General features: G+C 43.1%; 1 pseudogene; it reads left to right on the top strand.

The window, feature by feature from the left end:
• Positions 1-15,136, top strand: part of LOC140913617 (potassium channel subfamily K member 9-like) — a 33,917-nt pseudogene extending 18,781 nt beyond the window's left edge.
• The last annotated feature ends 3,206 nt before the right edge of the window (positions 15,137-18,342 follow it).

Genomic DNA, 18,342 nt, shown 5'->3' with positions numbered 1-18,342 from the left:
TCTCACAGTAAAACTGAAGTGCCTTGTCTTCACTGTGTTTTTATGTCATGGTAGCTCACGTGCATTAGTTAACCTGAGATAAAGAACATACTCTTTTTTACTGGTGAAGACATGGCCTATGAGAATTGTAGCAGTGACTAATGTATCAGAATGTGTGTGAGTGTGAGAGAGAGAATTTTCTCAGCTTTTGATAGTTAGATTCTAGGCCTGCCTCTAGACTCCTAGTTTAACACAATTTTAAATCAGGCTCAAGGAGTACACATTGTTCTCCAGGGCATAATTTTTAAATCATGCTACACCTGTTATAGAGCTGTGCTGTAGGCTCGCTTCGAAGGTAGTCGTGAACGCAACGAAGAGCTCTTCTTCTTTGTAAATGCGGTGTGCCTATTCCACACCAGTTTTGAAAACAGCTTCTCTGAAGCTGTTAAATCCCTGTCCATATTACTGTTTAGCAGTGGGACCTGGAGTTTTTTTTTTAATTTATTTATTTATTTTTAAGAGAGAATTTTATTTGTGTAACACTTACAAAGAATCACCAAAAAAGATAAAGCAAAACTATGCAACAAAACAAAAGCAAACACAAGGTATAACACAGCAGCCTTCAGAAGGGAGAAGTGTTCAGGCTAGCCTGGGCCCAGAGCGGGGGGGCTTCCTCGACACTCGTGGTCTTCCACCCTCCTGAGGTGGGACCTGGAGTTAGAGAAAATGAAGCATGTGCAGAGCTTTTTAGTTCCTGTTAAGGAACAGAGAAATCCCAGGTGGTACACTAAATGTGTTTCGCTGTAAAAATGTCAGTTTGCTCCTGAACATGCTACAATGTCCAAAAAAATCATCTTCTCGCATCTGCCCATAGGTAGAATGAAGCAGGGATCTTGGCTTCAAACACACACAAATATCCCCGATTCATCCTAACACTGCAAGTTTCAAGAAGTCAAGTAGGATTTACCACAGTTAGTGCGTGTGGTAAAAAGAATGAAAATTTCTTACAAAGTAAACCAACAACTTTTCTCCATATATTAGTGTGCTGCTTCGTACACCTCCCATTACGGGCAATACGGTCGTTATTTCGCCACAGCCTGTATTGAGGTGGCTGTGGAGACGCTCTACACCAGCGACCACCCTTAAAGACATTCTAGCGGACCCAGTGAGGATTCCAAAAGGAGTGCATACCAGAACATGGGAGCCTGCCAGTCTCCCAGTGCCAGCTCAGCTCTACCCTCACCCCGCGTTTTTGGGCAACTGTCTCTCTGGGCAATGCTAGTCTTTCCCTCTCCTTGTGCTCAGAAATTCTAGAGGGGGTTATGCCTAGCTGTTGGCTCAGGGTTGCACTGGGTGGAGACTGCATGTGGCTTCTCACAACGCAAGGCCAACCCCAATCTGGGCTCAAATATCCCTCTCCACACTCTATTGCATACTATATGAACATTTTAAAGACTGCCAAAGACTCTTTTGCATTCAGCAAAGTGCACAACCTAAGTTGTGGATTGAAATAAAAGTAAGTAGGAGGTAAGAGCTGACAGTGTGCTTGGCACTGTACAAAGCATAGAAGACAACAAAGCCCAAGTTGTTTGCAATCTAAAGGTGAGATTGTGCCCAGCTCCTGTGTGGGCGTGCGTAAGGGAGGGAGCTCTTTGGGACAGGGACTTTTTTGTTGTTGTTGTTCTGTGGTTGTACAGCACCTAGTAGAGAGGGGTCCTGGTCCACAACTAGGGCTCCTAGTAGTAGCAGAATTACTGCAGCTCCTAATAATAATGAGCCTTCATGCTGCCCCTTGTGTTCTCGGGGTCAGGCACAATGGGAGTTGTGAGGAAGTTCACCCAGGGCTTTAGACAGATAAAATAGAGTTGGTCAAAATAATTTGAATGTTCAACTAAAATCTTTTGCACAACTGAAACTTTTGGCAACTGTTTGTGGACAATTTTCAACTGGCTCTGACATAAAATCAGTATCAGCAATCTCCATCTACCCCTCAACCTAGCATAATTATTTGGGAGGTTTTTTCTAGGGAGGTTCCTATGTATTCTGTAGTTCCATAAGCATGGTACTTGCCATGGAATTCACCACTTGCCACGGAACAGTGTTTCAGACTCTCAGCTCTCATTTTTTTAAAAATATGTTTATACCCCTTCTGGTTATGAAGGATTATTTGAATCATTAAAATAATTGTTCATAGATAATATTTGTCAAATAAATTATTAGCAAACTTTCCCTTTTGTCAAAGTTATTATTTGACCATCCATGGAGTTTAATGGATAATGGAAATATGTATTCACTTATTATTAATTCAATAGCTGACAGAAAATGTCAACAGATATATTATTTGCAATTATTATTCAAGCAGCTTGGAGTAATATAAATGTATAATATACAAATAATTGCTCCCGACAACAGATGTTCTCAATCTATTTACATATGAGAGATATTATTGGAGGAGAGGAGACCCCGGATGTTATAGGGGGTCCATACAGTACCTGTTAACATTGGGACGCTCTAGAAAGGTTTGAGGAGGGAAATAAGAATGTAACTTCATTGATCTATGAGAGATTTTTTTGGAGGCAAAGAGTGAGGAAAATGATCAACAGCTTGCTAAGGTATAAAGAATGGCCTTTCTAAATGGTGGACATTTGGCATATATATGGATTGGGTTTATAACCTCTCTCCCAATATGAGACACCACTGAAAGGGCCAGAGAAAGAGCAAGAATGACTCTTTAGCTCAGTGGTTTGTCACTCACCTATGATGTAAGATACTTAAGCCCAATTTCCAATGACTATTTATGCAATATGGAACAGCTTCAACAGATTGAGACACCCCCCACTCCAGAATATCCCATAGCCCAGTGTTTAAAGCACTCTCCTGAGAGTTGGAAGATGTAAGTCCAAAGCAGATGGAGTTGAGATTTGAACCTGGCTCTCCCACAGTCTAGGAGAATGTTCTAAATACTAGGTTACCCTCCTGCATCTGTGTTTTGTGCAGGGTTTGATCTATTAGGCTACCTGTAAGAACACCTACTTGCTCAGTTCCTGCAGGCAAGAGGCAGGGTAATGCCTAGTTGAGGATCCTACCAAGGCTTAGGTGTGAGCTAAGTGCCTGGGTGTCAGGTCTTAAGTCAGCCCAAGTCAGATTTTTAGGCACCTACAGGACTCAATCAGCAGAAATTTAGGTACCTATATGGTTAGGCAGAAGCTGAGTGGGAGTTCTGAGGATCTAAATTTTGGACTTAGGTACCTAAATCCCTTTGGAATCTAACCCTTAGTGCACCTTTGATCCTAGGTTCAGGCCTGAGGAAAATTAACCTGCTAGCCTGTTTGGAGCCAAGCTTGTGGACATTTCCCAATTAATGGTATCCCCACTGTTTCCTTAAGTACCTTTGAGTCTCTCTGCCAGTCCCTTACCTTTATCATTATTGATTTGTTTCCCTCTAACAGCCATCTGTGCTTTAAATACATGCAGTCAGGCAGAATAATATCAAACAGTTAAACTGGGATACACATGATATTTCTAAAAAGAATTAAAAACAACTGCTTCATTCTCCACAATTGGCATAACAATTGTCAGGAAAGGATAAACAAGCTGCAGGTGTTGGAAGTGAAACAGATACTTGGAATTGCTGGAGTTTGTTTTTCCTAAACATAAGAATAAATAGATATTTTAATAAGACATTCTTATTTTACACAAAGGAAATCAATAAAACAAGAAAGAATGAAAGTAAAGTCTCTTTGAGAGAACACTGTGTTCATACCTCACTCCATAACAATAGCCATCTAGAATGAAAACTGCTCCTTAAACTCAAGGGTCTCACAGAAAGCAGGCAAGCAGACTCCTTAGAAATTATACAGTGTAGTACACAGAAAACAATCACAATAGTTACATACAGCACAGAACTGAAACCTCTAAGAGGAACTATCATGCCACCCCATAATCAACTTCTCCCTTACTGCTAACTGCCTCCTTTCTTACCTTAGTTCTCTTTGTGGGATTTTGGGGCTTGCTTGCAGGGAGGGAGAATCAAGACTATATGTGGGGAAGAAGTCTTGAGAGCTTTCACCTGTGTAAGCAACCTTAGCTTATGTATACCAAGTTGTTTTGAGCACAGGCTGCAGTTTATAATCCATCTACTCTTGGGCCCAAGGCTCTGTGGGCTTGAGGTGCAATGTGAATGTTTTTTGATTGTTCATAACTCTGTGCACTGGGTTGGATTATTTGATTCACTGAGATATGAGTGAGAATTAATGGGAGAGGGGCTTCTTTCCATCTAATATTTAGGTAGGTTGCAAACAAGGTATTCCTGTTACTGATCGCTGAAGTTGGTTCACTTGTTCATCTATATATGGGGAACCATATCCCTATGCACATTTCATCAGCTTTCTTTTGCAATCAGTATCATTGTCAACTGCAAATTACAGCTGTGTTTCATGAGAAGCTGAGAGTAAATAATGAAGCCATGGCAAAACCTTAGCAAGGAAAGAATTTCCTCCATAAGCAAGTGGGAGTGTTCCCGTATAGCTAATGGTAGCAGCAATTCTTAAATCAAAGGGCATAATGGGACTATCTCTAGACAGCAACGTGCTTTAGATCATGTTCATGTCTGTATCTGTTTATACATATTGTGCTTGGACTATCCCCTTTTTCTATTAGCAAGATTCCCCTTCCTCTCCCCCCCATAGCTGAGCTGTGGAGAAGCTGAGAGGCTGTGGGTACTCGATGCTGATTAAATTCTGCTGACTGAGGAAGATGTCAAACTCTACCCAAAGCAGAAAGCCGCCAAGGAAAAGCTGCTTTTCTTTGCTTTTGACAGCTGGAGCCATGAATTTAAGCAGAGGTCTCACCTTCAGGCAAGTCAACAGCTGGGCAGAGATCAGCCCCTCTTAAAGGGAGAGTGCTCTAAATTTTCAGGAGTTCAGTGTTACCAAAAGGTGAAGAAGTTGAAGTACAGGAGAACATTCATTGGAATGAAGGAGGTGCAGCTGCTCTCTTTTTCCCCTGCCCCCCACTCCCCCCATATGTATATATTTTTTCTCTTGTTAAAGAACCACCAAGTGACAAACAAGAAAGAGGAAATGAAAGCCCAGCCAGAAATCCTACCAGTGGTGTTTTCTTCTCTTCCCCTGCCCCTTAAAATGTACGACTAAAAAATAAGGAGGCAGAATAAAAAAATTGTAGTGCAGAAATTCAGAGTCCATGAAATCTAGGTTTCAGAGTAACAGCCGTGTTAGTCTGTATTCGCAAAAAGAAAAGGAGTACTTATGGCACCTTAGAGACTAAGGAGCCACAAGTACTCCTTTTCTTTTTTCATGAAATCTAGGCTTCCTGAGAAACAAAAATGTATGTACTGAGCCTTATATACTCCTATATTTGTTAAGGCCGCCCACGTTGTGGGAATTGCTGGCTCAGTAGACTGGTAATGGGTTAGTAGAATTTTTTTACCACTGGGTTGCCTATTTAAGTCTAGCTCTGTACAGTGTTGATCATAAGGATTTTAGCATCTGATGGTTTTTCAGTTCCTTGGTGATATGAGTTTTCTGATATCCATTCAGTGGATAGATGTCCATGTCCCAAAAATCTGTCACAGCTGCCACTTAATTGACAATTAGGTGTTTATTGACTGTCCTAATGGGGAGATCAAGTACTGAATGGTCATTGAAACTGAATTAATCTACACAAACATTTTCTCCCTAAAAATTCCTGCATTTGCTACTACATTTTCAGCTCTATTAGTGACAGTAGTGGTGGAAGCCCTAGCAAAGACAAGTTTTGACCAATGTGCCAAACAACTAAACAAAAAAATATGAAATCGCATTTATATTTGATCTATGCCAAGAAAAATTAGATTAAATGCAACTTCTGTTAAGAACCAACCCAAAACTTTGCCCAGATTTGGGCCAAATCTAACCACCCACATTTTTTCTAATTCAGAAATGATGGGTAATTTTTTTCTAAAATTATATTTCTGTACTAAGCAGGTCTGCAGTTCCAGCTTTTCACAAGAATTAAAAATGGAAGGGTCAATATCATGAGAGGCTGTTTTCATGGAACCAGTATTTCAGCTCTGCTCAAGCAGGAAGGAACTGGAAACTGGTGCAAAGCCTGTTCTTATGAGATTTCCAACCGAGTTTTATCAATCCACATGGTTCGGCTAGAAGTTTGGCTAAGTATTGAACCTGCTGGGTATTTTTGTGAACCAAATTACTGAACTTTTAAGGATCATCCACCATCACTGATTATCATAGTAAAATCCAGGATCTAGCTGAAGTCATCCTAGGCCATCCACTGAAACACCATCCTTGTTGTGAGCACTACAGACAGGGTTTTGAGTGTGCCTAGTGAAATAAACTCAACCGCCACCACATCATGACATTTACAGCATGATGTCGCAATGTCCTGTGTTGTGACTTTAGTGTAACATCATGATAATGCATCCACATATTGTGTTGCAGCAAAGCATCATCATCTGGTGTTGCAATGTTGCTGCTATAGCTGTGCCAATACTCAAAGAAAGTCCACAAATATTCATTGTTTGTAAAAGAATTCACTCTGTTTATTCCCCTTCTGTGTTTGCTTCTCACTAATATTCTAGCAAACAAGTTTATTGGCAAAGATGATTGCAGAAACAGCACATTTAAGGGAATTCAGTAAAATATTTGAGGGAAATCAATTTAAAATTCACTTTCTGCAAACATTCACACTGGAAATCTGATTGAGTTGCATTCATCTAGCCGTACCATGTAATTTATGTGACCAGTCACATTTAATTTCAGACACTTATTATAATTAATGAATAAACTAGAGAAAATCATTGTGTGCTCATAGATGATTTTCCAACAGAAAAAATGTTAAATTCTTCTGATAAAATATCCATTAGGAATTATTCTCCTAACTCTAGTTCCCATATGTTTTGGAGATCAAAAGTGATTTTGTGATCTGCAAATCTCTCTCAAGCTCTGTGTGTAAGACATAGGATCACCTTATTAAAACGGGAGTCATCCTGAAAAATTTGCAACAGGTGGTAATCACAACCTCAGCACATAAAGTGCTAACCTAACAGTAGTGGGAGTTAGATGGCTAAAACCTTGCATGCTACATTGACGTTTTAGGGTATGTAAGTGTGTAAATTCATCAGCTTGGTGTGAAGGAGAATCAGGCCCTGGATCTTCTTTCTGCTTTTTGTCACAAAACAGACTCTCAGGGCTAGCTGAATGTAGATTTTGTATTTGACTGGACAGTAGCCTCCCACATTTTCATGCTCAGAGTATGTATTGGAGACAGCAATAGATAATTTCATCTGTGCTAGAGACTCTCTGTTCCTATTACCAGGAAATAGTTAATATTCTTCCCCGCTAGGGCCCACATGCACCTGCAGGTCTGTGGTGTGTGGTTTCTTCTCACGGCTGCATCTGTTACTCTGCAGCCTACATGGAGGTTATAAAGTGCAAATGGAGAGTTTGTGAGATTACCCTTTAGTGGTAATGCAGCCTCAAGGGCTAGTACAGAGGCAGTGAAACTACTATCTTAGAAGAGAAGCAATTTCTGTGGGGTGAGCAGTTTCAACGAAGCACAATTCTCAGCTGTTGTATAAGTGGGAAATACAGTATCTTCCATTTGAAGATCTCAAACCACTTTACATACATCAGTTAATGCATCTTTACAACACCCATTTGAAGTAGAAATTTGTTATTATCATCCTGATTGTCCAGATGAGGAAAATAAGCTAGAGAGAGGTTAAATAAGTTGTTTGAGGTCACAGATAGTAAGTCTGTGGCAGAGCCAGGTATGGAATTCAGATCTTCTGATTCCCAGTCCTGTGCTTTAGTCACTCAATCATCCTTCTGCTCCCATAGTTAGTTATCTAATAGCCTTAAGCAAGGAAAGAATTGTTAATCCCAACAGCTAAACCCCATAGTTAACTATATCAGCTAGCTCACAGCAGCCAGGGGATTACTGGGGTCAGTTGTTATAAGGGAGAGTTGTCTGCTAGCCCTGGGCAGAGGGAATAATAATTAGGATCATCTGTTATAAACTAGAGTCACATGTTCTGAGTAAAATGACAGCAAAAGGGCTTGATTCTTTCCTGCTTCTGAGGTCTGCTTGGTGCAGGAGCAGTGGAATATGAGTGTTGAGCTCATCAGGAAGCTGGTTATAACTCGCTGTTTCTGTGGACTGATCTACTTTGGCCCTAGCTCTGGCATGAGTTAAAGTAACCGCTAGATGGTTCTAGTTTATGCCAGCCATAGGATTCTGTTAGAGACTATGCCCCAGCTAAGGATCAGCACTTGAGGAAAAGTCCCCCTGCTATTCTTTACTTGCTCTCTCATTCCATATGCCATGGTGGGGTGGGGACAATTGGCATGTGAGCCAGATGCACTGGCTTTATGCCAGCTGAGAATGCCCTGCTATTAGGGGAATTTTTAGCCAAAGGCACCAGTGTAGGCCTCTATTCTTAGTAAAAATGTTCTGGTATCTTTAGGGCTACACCTTCTAAACAGAAAGAGGAGGCTTTCATCCAGAAAATAAGAGCACATGTGCACCCAAATATGGCATGACTGCATACACAAATCAGGCAAATGCAGACAAATGAAATTACCATACACAATTCCTGCTCCACTTTTGAAGATGAAGTTTTACTTAATGTCCATGCAATGAAGACAGCATCTCATTTTCAAGCAAAAGGAACTCATGTTATATGAGGCTATGGAGATGGAAGGAGATGCTGTCATTCTGTTTTCTGTGTGTTGCACCTTGAAGGGAAAATATTTTCCCTGCTTGCACAGTTTTGTTTTTTTGCTTCTGGTCCAAAATACAAGGGTTACAGAGGGAGCCTCTATGTTTTCTTATTCTCTCTCTTTCTCTCTCATGAAGACTTCATATTTGTATTTTCTTGTTTTTTGCTTTTCTTAATCTGAAATAAAAGTCGCCTAGGCTGTTTTATAAATGGGAAAACATAACAGTTCTTATTTCTGACCACACTACCTGGTTCTCAATTTATCTGCTTTGGAAGGCTAGGGTTTGAATTAACAGTCCTAGGATGATTATTATTATTTATATTACCAAACTACCTAGGAGCCCTAGTCATGATCCAGGGGCTGTACACACAGAACAAAAAGATGGTCCCAGCCCAAGGACCTTACAATCTAACTTGTGGCTTATGGATTTTTAAAGGTCTGATTCTCCTTTTAGTTATATTAGTGTAACTTAGTTGGAGATACTCCTGATTTGTGCTTGTATAAATAAGAGGAGAATCAGGCCCTATGTGTTTCAAAGCTGGTGCTATGCCACTAAGCCATCTGCCTCTGGCCACACAGGGAAGTAATGCCAAATTAGACAATAAAAGACATTGCTTACTTTGTATAACCTTTTATTTTCCTCCTTAAATTATTTTTAGTTAAACAACTTTCTGCTAAGGAGCTCTGTCTATGTACAGAACTGCTCTGGTCACCAGCACTGTTACTAGGGACTTGAGCTTTATGGCCCTCATAACACCGAAGGGCGAAGGTCAAGCTGTGGAGCCATTGTGCCAGCCCCACATTTCTTTTTAAACACATGTGAGAGACAAAGCTCCCCTGAGACCTCTATGGAAAACTGCCTCAGGGGGAGATGGGACAGAGAGCAAGAGAGCACTGGCCTGACAGATAAGCTACATCAAAAGAAGCAGGGAGCAGCTGTCCATCTGGAGAGGGGGTTTTTCTTTTTTCTTTTAACAGAGAGAGAGACTGTCTCAGAGAATAAATAGTCTTAAAGTATTTTGCATGCAAAGAAAAAAAGGGGGAAAAAGCAACTCATATGGAGGAGGGGAGAAAAGCCCCCACACCAAACAGAAGGAGGTGCTGCTTGCCTGGAATCTCAGGTTGAATCTCTTAAATCACTTTTAGTGCTTCCAGTCCAAGTTACTGCCTCTGTTTATAGAGTTAAAGGGGAGGCCCAAAGTGAACACACTTCCCAAATCAACATGAGAACTCGGGTCTGAATCAAAACTAATATCATAAACTTCAAAACTCTTTCATTCTGACAAAGCTTTTGTTCTGTGGCTGGGTCAATTTTAAGCCTATATCTCCATAAGGAAGAAACATAGCCTAATTCACAGACAGCTCACTGTATTTCACTGTAGTGTAGACTATTTAATTACACAAAATCTCCAGTGCACATAATAGCTAATAATAAGGTCTGTACATACTGATAACTGTTGATCATTAAAACAGTACAAAGTTACTCTACTGTTCTAACAGTAACACATTCCATGAACTTATTTTATTAATGTATTTAGCTTTAGATACACAAAAAACCCCAGTTCCCAGCCTTAGGTACTTTAACAGTTGCTACAACACACACACACACACCCCTCCCTCAGCCCAAGCAAATCCCAGCCCATATAATAAAGCAACCAGCTGACAGGAATATCTCCCTCTCCCCCACTTCTCCTTGCATCTCAGAGCACTTAAAAGGACACCAAGAAGTTTAGGCCTTAAATGTAGGTTGAAAATGTCCCTTTAAAGCTATATAATGACACCGATGTGTAAACTGAGAAAGTTCATTTGCTCTTTTGATAAGTTTTTTTCCACACCTCCAACCCATACCTCAAGGTTTTAAATTGTTTGAATATCTGAGAGGAGCTCAACCTGTAAAATTTGGATCTAGTTTTCAAGTTCTCCCCTCCCCACAATCTGATGGTGTTTTGATCCGCTTAGGTTGGGTCTGTAATATCTGTCCCAGTATGGTAGTATCTGAGCACCTCACAATCTTTAATGTATTCATCCTCCCTACACCCTTATAAGGTTGGGAAATACTATTATCTCCATTTTACAGATGGGGAGCTAAGGCTCAGATCCTCAGAAGTATTTAGGCTCTTAATTTCCACTGATTTCCATCAAAATGAGAAACAGCCTAAGTCCAAAGTCACTCAAAAAGTCCATAGCCGAGTAGGGAACTTAACCTGTGTTTCACAAGTCCTCGGCTAGTACCTAAACACTGAACCAGCTTTCCTCTCATGAAACTGAGACTGGATCCAGATATGAAATGCATCTTTGGGTCTAGAGTCAGATTCCAATCTCCTCCAAGTTCTGTGGTTTGGTTTGGGCCCATCTCCATTAAATATGGTATTTACATAACAGATTATAATGGCTGGATGGGGAAAGTAATAATCTTTTAAAACATGTATCAGGACATAACTTGAGGTGTTTAGAACAGAGTTCTCCTCCCAAATAATACAGATGTGCATTACTGGCTGAATACATTGTGGGATTTTTCTCCTTCTTTGTAGCACCTGGTTTAAGTCTTTATAGGAGGCAAGACACCAGACTAACTGGACCAGTGGTCTGTTCAGGTACGGTAAGGCCTATGGTATGTTTCTTCATACATATGGTTTAAAAAGATTCCTTCTGTAGAAACTTCAGTGAATCCTGCAGGTTGATGGAGGGTATGACCATGTTCATGATCCAGTCTGTGATGCTCACTAGCCCAAAGTGTCTTTCCATTTTTGTCGCACACGGTTGTGTACCATGATGCCATCCCACATCTATTCACAAATCCTTATGATTCAGGCTATCTGGCATCCAAAGTATAACTGGGCCATGGTGCACCTGTGTGTGTGTGTGATACTGCATGTAATACTTCAAGCCTCACTAGCTTGGGTAAAGAGACGTATGCATCTTTGGAACTGTTCAGGAGTTGTTGCCATTCTGGGTTTCATGTACTGCCGCCTTAAACTGAGAGCCAATTCTCTGCCTGCTACAGGGATATCTGAAAGGTAACTGCCATTTTGTGTTTCAGTTATGCTGCAGCAAGCTTGAGTCTGACCTGCACCCTCCTGAGCAGTGCAGGCTGGGGGCACAACATCTGCACCCTCCAATTCTAGGTCTACCTGGCCACCACATAAGCTAGAACAGCCTCAAGGGCTACACTAGCTTATGGCAGTTCCTCATACCCACCTATGGGACACTGGTTCAAAATACCCAGAAGACAGAGAGCATTATCCATATCCCCATCAGCCTCAGGATTGCCCTTGACACTCCCCTGCACCAAGTACTGCAACAGGATCTTTTATTCTGCCACTGTGCTGTTCAGAGGTATTCCTGGCTGGGCAGGGGGAGCATCCACCTGTGTTCTGGATCAGAATGTTACATGTGAAGTCACTGTGATCTCTTGATATCTCTCTCTCATCCTCCTCCATGGAGGCCTTATATTTGTTCTTTCTCTGTTTGAGTTCCTAAATCAGAAATAAGTCACCTTGACTGAGATATACATATTTCCCTCCTTGTGTGTGAGGGAAAAAACAACAAAGAATGACAAAAGAAGATTTCGCTCAGAATCTGTGACATCACCATCATCCATATCAGGTTGCAGTCCGGCACTTGTAAAATTCACATCAACCCCACAGACATATTTCCTTAATTTCAAGGATGTGATGGTAAGGAAAGAGTTTATCTGTAGTGCTCTGATTTACATGGCAGTTTTAAGCACCAAAAAATCAGACTACCACTTGGGACCCCAGGCCCTTGTGCTGTCTTGGCAATTCACAAGCCTGCCTAATCTCCCCTTCTAGATGTGAGGCCAGAATGGGAAGAAGCCCATACCCCAATCCTTCCAGTGAGCTCAGGATTCCAGTTTTCCACAAAGCCCCACAAACTGCCAAAGTCAGTTCTGATTGCCTCATTGAAAAGCTGAGTGCTAGTTTTTCCCAACAATGCGCTAGTTGCCATGAACTGTGCTCAATCTGTAGCACTAAGGTGAAAAGTTTGTCACTGATGTGGTACAAAACTGTGTGGACAATTCATAGTGTCTCTCTCTTTCCCTTGTAACAGATCAGACTAAAGCCAGTACTTCAGTGATCCCTTTGTCTCCCAGGTTGCGTCTATGTTAGGGTTTGGGGGTTGTTTTTGTTTTTTTACATTTCTCTCTACAGCTGTCATTGGTTCTGCTCCATTGCTGGCAGCAATGGTAAGAGCATAAGTATAGGCCTTGAGTCTGATTCTCAGCTTACACTACTATAAATATGGAGTAACTCTATTGACTGGAGATTTACTCCAATGTATCTGAGATCAGAATCTAGCCTTTGTTTGGAATCCATTTGGACTTTTGGCTAAAATCAAGCATGTATAATCTTGCTTAATCTTATATAAACCTGTTTAAAAGCCTGTGCAATGTTGCAATAGTTGCCATCCATGGGTTGCCTTGATTAACTAGACCTAAGGCAAAATGTGTGGGGCTAGAGAGAGGTGTTCCTAATGGCTGTGCTGCATAAATTCTGGCATTTGCTTCGGCTGGAGGTCCATTGGAGCTTGAGTCTCACCATTTTTAGCATGGCATACTTCTTGGGTTATTTTTAAAAAAAATTCCCTATAAAAACACTGCAGGTTTGGAGGACAAACCTGAAGAATGTTAATTGATTAGGGAAAGACCCGCAGGAATTTCACAGACTGGGGAGAAACTGAAGATTTTTCAAGATCTCCATGAGATTTCCTTTCTCCTCGCTCATCAGCGCTTACTGTGTGTGCTTTTCAGGACTAGAAAATCCTCAGGCCAGAATCCTCAACACACAGCTACACAGGGAAAGCTTATGTGAGGAGCGACAGTGTTAACTCAACATCCTCATCAGAAAGTATAAAACCTTCTGCAAAGGCCTTTAGAAGCTTTATTACTTCATATATTTTACTGCTGCCTGTAATGAAAGGGTTACAGTCTCATAGAATGTAACAGTGCGGGCTGACTTGGCTGGAACAGACATTAACTTCCACAGTAAATCTGGCAGGAGCTGGTAATTACAGAAAAAGCAGCCAGGGGTCATGGCCAGCCAAGGCTCTGGGGTAACAGAGCAGAAAATCAAAACAGAGGGGGAGGGGAAATCATGTTCATCATAGTCTTAGGGCTGAGGTCGGTCTCCTCCAAACTGTCAGGAGCCTGTTGTCAATTGTTATGTTTAAAAGGAGCCCCTGGAAGATGAGGTAATAATAATGTTAAACATTAACTGTGTTAGTGCTCCCACTGCACTGTAAATTCACCTCCACCCCAGCACAGTTGGGAATGGCAGAGCACTTTGTAGAGACAGTCAGAAAGTGCAGTTTTCTAATTGTGCTTTTAGATTTGTCCCTTTCTCCACTGAATTGTGGCACTAACCCTGGACTCAGGCTCCTGCTTCTTTGATTGTGTACTCCCACTTCAGAGCCCTGGTTCAGCTCAAAGGTCACTGTCCATATGCACACAATCCTCATCCCACCATTGGTTCCGTCTCAGCAATGGGCTAATGTCTGTCTGCATACTTGCAGTGTTGTTTTCAAGGTGGTGGTGAGAGTGCTTATCCACTCACTCACTAACATCAGGACAAAGTCTCAAATGCAGAATGGCAGAGAATGCGCTGACCTCCTCATGATAAAGCCTTGGAAATAGGGAGATTGACTATATGACTGCCTTGCAGGCTTCCTGTCTTGCATGGGAACACTGTGTGTTGGAGCAGCTGCCTTCTCTTATTTTGAGGGCTGGACCTTCTTCCACACTTACTATTACTGCTTCATAACCCTGACCACTATTGGGTTTGGGGACTTTGTAGCTCTGCAGAAAAACGAAGCTTTGCAGAAGAAGCCACCGTATGAGGCTTTCAGCTTCATGTACATCTTGGTCGGTTTGTCTGTGATTGGGTGCTTTCCTAAACTTAGTTGTCCTTACGTTTTTGACTATGAATTTGGAAGATGAGAGGCGGGATGCAGAAGAGAGGGCATCCCTGAGGAGAGTCAGGAACAACATCCACCTGAAAGCTAAGGAAGCCAGTAAGATCAGAGATGCTATTTTTCTACCCATAGAAGACAGGACAAGTCAAAAGAACCTCATCCCACTGATGCAGGAAGATGCTGATAGACCAAGACGCCACTCTTCAAACTCTACCGCCAGAGTCCCTTCCTTCTGCACGTGTTTGTGCTACAGACCGCGGCTATGTGAGAGCCCTGCCCCCTCCCATCCAGAGACCCTCAGCTGCCACACCAATCCCGTTTACTATAATTCCATTTCTTACAAAATCGATGAGGTCTCTCTGAGCACGAGGGATCCCACTGGTTTCTCCTCCCCTGGGAGCACTTTATCGTCCAACAGCCCCAGCTGCAGGGAACACCACCGCCTGCGAAGGAAATCCATCTAAATGTGCATGCTCTTTGGGAATTTTTACTCTGAACTGTATTCTGCTACTGAAGTCATACTTTGAGGATAAATTATTAACTGATAAAAAAAAAGTGCAATTGCAGAGTCCCGTACTCCAGGGTCTTGCCTTACAGCTAATCTAAATTGAGGCCTGTCATATGGCTATATCTCTGAAATACAAATACTACCATGTTTCATCCATGAAGATGGTGGGGACAGGGGCATGGCAGTGTGGGAAGAGGTGTAAAATGCAGATCTGTTTACAAACTGTAAAATTCACCTTCCCCTGAGTAAATCAGAGGCTTTTCAGCATCCCTGTGGGCTTCTCTCACACACAAGCAGACTCTCCTGCTATGCTGTTCCTTTCCCACCCCCATTTAAACTCCTCATGTCTTAACACAGTTACTGTGGTTAAACACATGATGTATCATTACAAAAACAATATGAGACAGACTGGAAAGTTGGGTTCTACCCCTGGCTGCATCAGTGACTTGCAGCATGTCCTTGGGCAAGTCACTCACTGTAACCTCTCTCTGTCTCATTTTCCCCATCTGTAAAATGGGGATAAAAAACCCTACTTTAGACATGTGCTGAGCCTTAATTAATTCATGTTTATAAATAACTTTTGTTAGGAACTTTGAGATGCTTTCAAGACAAGGCCAACAGAAATGTAAAATATTATAATTGATAGTAACAATTAATGAAGTTTAATACACTTTCAGGTGCATCTGAAGTTATATTATCCTCTTGAAAAAGTCATCACAACATATAATTCTACATGCCTTATACACAGTCTGCTCGCTTGTTTTGCAACTGTGTTCTGCTTCAAGGAACAAGCCTCGTCACTATCTCCTCTAGGCTAGAGACTAGAACAAGAGCCCCTTTAGCTGGAAACTGGACTCCCATCTAAGGCTGAGTGACCATGGATAAAGCTGGAAAAAGTGGTTTGTTTACTCATTACACTGTAATTAACTGCGCGCATCTGCCTCTTTTAGTGCATTATGTGTTGTCTAACTGAAGCGGAGATACACTAAGATGGAAACCATCTTATTAAAAACTCAGGGCTATGAACTTACTCAGAGAAAAGGGCATTGTAGCACCAGCAAGAAGGTCCAAGCGTCAGCTGAAGGTCAGGAGCAGCACTTCTGTCTGTGGTTTCCAGGCTGTCTGACACTTGCTGACTCAATTTATTCTTTAAGAAATGTTGGTTTTACAGTAAAATGCCCCACACCTAAAATTTCCATTGGCATATTAATGTCTGAAATTGCCCTTTTGAAGATAGCTACTGCTAAAGGTAATTGGGCCTGTTCTGTGTTCTCTGAGCCTCATGCCAATTTAGAACTGAACGTTTGTATTCATTTTTCATGTTCCATTTTCATTAAGATGAGAAATTTTTTGGAAGGTTGTGTGGACTAGAGTCCAATCATATGCCTCCATATGGTCCTCATTTATCTCTGTTCAGGTACTAGTAGATCTTAAGCATCTGTGACAAACCATGAAACAAGGGGCCAAGGTCAGAGGTGATGTGTGAGGTGATATAACTTGCACATCATTAAGAGGGCGTAAGGGATTTTTAAGTTGGTAGAAAGTGTAAGAAAATATAAGTTAAATCCTTTCCTCCTGCATGTTGCTTTTCCTGATGCACCTCTGTCTTTCAGCCCATCAGCATTTAAGTTACAAAAATGTAGAATTATGTAAGTGGCAGATTGGTCCCACTGTTGTGCGTAACTTTCCTGGCTTATACGCTACCTTGGTGGAATTAGCTAGTGAAAGGATCAGAGTCTTCGCTCCCACTCCTTTACCTAGAGGCCTGCCTGACCTCGAGGACTCCTCTTTCACTCTCCTGTGTGGAAGAGTCATCCTAACCCCGACAAGGCTGGGCCCAGGATTCCTGGGGGGCTAAACTCCCAATGGTCACTTAGGTCAGGGTCTAGGGTGTTCCCACTCCATAGTGCTCTCTCCATTCTGAATGCTTCCCTGACCCACTGGGCATTACATATAGTTCAAGCAAATACGCTTTATTAAACAGCAATCAATTTAAAAAATAAGGAAAAAATGGGAATGGTTAAAGGAAAACACATAACCCAGCTCTGTGGCATGGGGACATCACAACCAGCATCTCTGGAATGTAAGGGAAGTTGACAGCCTGTTCCTCACACGGCCCAGGCCTCCGGCCCGGGCCCTGGTTATGTTGCAGGGATGCTGTGGGTCAGACACTTAGTCTGGCGGTGGCCACACGCCTTCAGTCTCTAGATGGCAGGGCCCCTCTTCCCAGCATCAGGGCCCCCATCCCTCCTCCACAGTTACAATCCCCCTCCAAGGTTGGCCTGCAAGGCCTCTTGGCTGGGGCTTCTCCCTGAACTGGGCCCACTGCCCATAGTCCCCCCTCGCTCTTCTGAGCTGCTCACACCAGCTCCAGCCCCAGCTCCACTCTGCCTCAGCACTACTGCTGCTCTGCCTCCAGCCCCCTGGGCTGCTCCTTCTGGCTCTGGCTGGTGCAGCTCTGCTCCCCAGCTCAGCCCAGGCTCCTGCTCTCTCCTTAGCTCAGCCCCACTCTGGCCGAGGCAGCTCCAGCCAGAGGTGAAAGTAAGCTGGTATGCCCCGGTACGGCGTACCGGCAAGAGCCAGTGCACCGTACTGGGGCAGCCCGGCTTCCCCAGGGGGCAATTTAAAGGGCCTGGGGCTCCCAGCAGTGGCTGGAGCCCCAGGCCCTTTAAAATGCCTCCAGAGCCCCACTGCTGGAGCCCTGGGGTAGCGGCTGCAGGGCTCCAGTGGCTATTTAAAGGGCCCGGGGCTCCCCTGCTTCTACCGTCCCGGCCCTTTAAATAGCTGCTGGAGCCCCGCTGCCACTACTCCAGGGCTCCAGGGGCTATTTAAAGGACCGGGGCGGTAGAAGCAGGGGAGCCGCAGGCCCTCTAAATGGCCCCCAGAGCCCTGGGGTAGCGGGGGCTCCAGGAACTATTGAAAGGGCCAGGGCTCCAGCTGCCTCTGCTGCCCCAGTTCTTTAAATAGCCGCTGGAGCCCCGCCGCTTCCCCAGGGCTCCGGCGGCTAATTAAAGGACTGGGGCAGTAGAAGTAGGGGAGCCCTGGGCCCTTTAAATAGCCCCCGGAGCCCCAGGCTGCTGCTGCTACCCCAGTGGGGGAGGGGGGAGCACTTACCTTATAGGGTGGGCTGGGGCTGGCTCTGACCCCCTCAGCCCCACCCCCTTCTGCCCAAGGCCCCGCCCC

Source organism: Lepidochelys kempii, chromosome 6, assembly GCF_965140265.1.
Source record: "Lepidochelys kempii isolate rLepKem1 chromosome 6, rLepKem1.hap2, whole genome shotgun sequence".
Classification (NCBI taxonomy): Eukaryota; Metazoa; Chordata; order Testudines; family Cheloniidae; genus Lepidochelys; species Lepidochelys kempii.
The sequence above is the reverse complement of the archived record's forward strand: the minus strand, read 5'-3'. Positions and strand labels throughout refer to the sequence as shown.